The sequence below is a fragment of the Penaeus japonicus genome, unplaced genomic scaffold (genome assembly GCF_977035675.1).
Source record: "Penaeus japonicus unplaced genomic scaffold, GWHDUDI00000001_assembly GWHDUDI00000008, whole genome shotgun sequence".
NCBI lineage: Eukaryota > Metazoa > Arthropoda > Malacostraca > Decapoda > Penaeidae > Penaeus > Penaeus japonicus.
In genome coordinates, this window is record NW_028234410.1 from 1,896,461 (window position 1) to 1,898,446 (window position 1,986).

The 1,986-nt window shown below is 59.4% G+C and overlaps 1 long non-coding RNA gene across 1 annotated transcript in view; it reads left to right on the forward strand.

The window, feature by feature from the left end:
- Positions 1-921: 921 nt before the first annotated feature.
- Positions 922-1,986, forward strand: part of LOC147471433 (uncharacterized) — a 31,268-nt gene continuing 30,203 nt past the window's right edge. Inside the window, exon 1 of the long non-coding RNA XR_015191201.1 lies at positions 922-1,906. This is a non-coding gene — a long non-coding RNA (uncharacterized LOC147471433). The remainder of the gene's footprint in view (positions 1,907-1,986) is intronic.

Consider the following 1,986-nt stretch of genomic DNA (forward strand, 5'->3'; position numbering starts at 1 on the left):
TGAGGCGAGAATGTCCTAAGACTATATTTAGCAGGCCACGAGGCGGCGGCTGACCTATCGAGTACCGACCGACCCGTTACGTGACGGCTCTTCCGCCCGGACCGCCAGCCTCTGCACTGCACCAGCTGCTGGCGGCGGCAGTGCTTATGTGGTAGATGCGGTGGTAGTGGTTGTCGTGGTTGTGGTGGCGACCGATAGCCACGGCCTCGCTCCCCCGCCCACGCCCGCCGACGCCACGTGCTGCCGACGGGGAGAGCGGCACCATCGCCTGTGCCAGTCATCGGACATAACGCGACCAGTGACCATCTGCGCCCGTCGTGCCGCACCCGTGGCTGGCCACCTGTCTGGCTGGCTGGCTGTCTGTCTGTCTGCAACCTCGGCCTCTCTCGGGCCCTTCTTCCGGGAGCCGAAGGCCTTCGCTTCGTCTCGTCTCCAGCGCCGTCTCGTCGCCGCGGCAGACGGGAGAACCGCGGCGGTCGTGCGGGCGCGGCGGCCATCAGCTGGGCGGGCGTCAGACGGCGAGGACGCAGCGGGAGCGGATAAAAGGGAGGAGGCGGGGGCCGGGGAGGGGGAGGGGGAGGCAGCGGCACTCGGCAACAGCGAAGTCGGCGAGCGGAGGCCTATCTGCGCTCAGCAACCGCACTCCCCTAGGATTCCGCCACCAGCAAGCCAGGCGCCAATACCAACACCTACAGCGGAACCTCATACATCTAGTCTCCCTGCCCCCCCTCCCTCCCTCCCTCCCTCCCTCCCTCCCTCTCTCTCTCTCTCTCTCTCTCTCTCTCTCTCTCTCTCTCTCTCTCTCTCTCTCTGCTTCGTTCCTTACCCTCTACCCCCACCCCTACCTGACACTGGAGCCGCCTACCCTCTCGCCACCACACGGTCACACCCACTGCACCACTTTAGTTTGCCCCCCCCCCTCTCCCTCTCTCCCTCTCTCTCTCTCTCTCTCTCTCTCTCTCTCTCTCTCTCTCTCTCTCTCTCTCTCTCTCTCTCTCTCTCTCTCTCTCTCTCTGGTTGCTAAAGGAGATGAGTACGACCCTCAGTACAACTACTATGAAGACTGCAACCCTCCCGCCACCCACACTCTTTCTACCACTCGCTCTCTGTGCCTCGCCCTCCTCCTCCTCCTCCTCCTCCTCCTCCTCCTCCTCCTCCTCCTCCTCCTCCTCCTCCTCCTCCTCCTCCTCCAGCAGCAGCAGGGCCGGTGCCGCGCCCAGCGCCTCAATATAGCACGCCACGTGGGCACCGCGACACAGATCCCGCGGACGCCTTCCTGGAGGTGAAAGTTGGTCAGCCAAGGTTTCACACCGAGGTCGATGTGTGGCCGCGCCGGGGGAGGAGGGGCCCCCTCGTGCCTGCCCCCTTCCACCCTCCCCCTTGCACACATTCACAGACATACTCGCATGCAGTCAAACATACACCCTCACCCTCACGCATCCACCCTCCCACCCACTGGCTTACACACACACACACACACACACACACACACACACACACACACACACACACACACACACACACACACACACACACACACACACACACACACACACACACAAAGTCCACACCTGTCGTGAATCAGAGATGGTGGATAGCCACCTGTGTCGGACCTCCCCTCCCCCCCTCCCTTTTCTCTTTCTCATTTACCCCCCCCCCCTTTCCCAACTCCTTGCCAGAACTGAACAATGGAACAAGTGAACAGTGCTAAGCGGATTGCCAGTTAAAGGGCTTGTTAGTGGTAGAGCAAGCAACAACTTCAATGCTTGCTTGCAGAAGTCTGGGAAATACCATGGTGCTTCACCTCTTTCTACCGACGAAGAATATGTGTTTGCTTGACGAATATTTTATATCACATGATCGAAAGAAACATCAGGAGGAGTTCGTCGGCTTTTTCAGAGCAAGGGTAAGTCTTCTTATTTTTTTTTTCATTTCATTTTTTTCTTTTTTGCTTTGTGTGTATGTGTATGCGTGCGTGAGTTTACG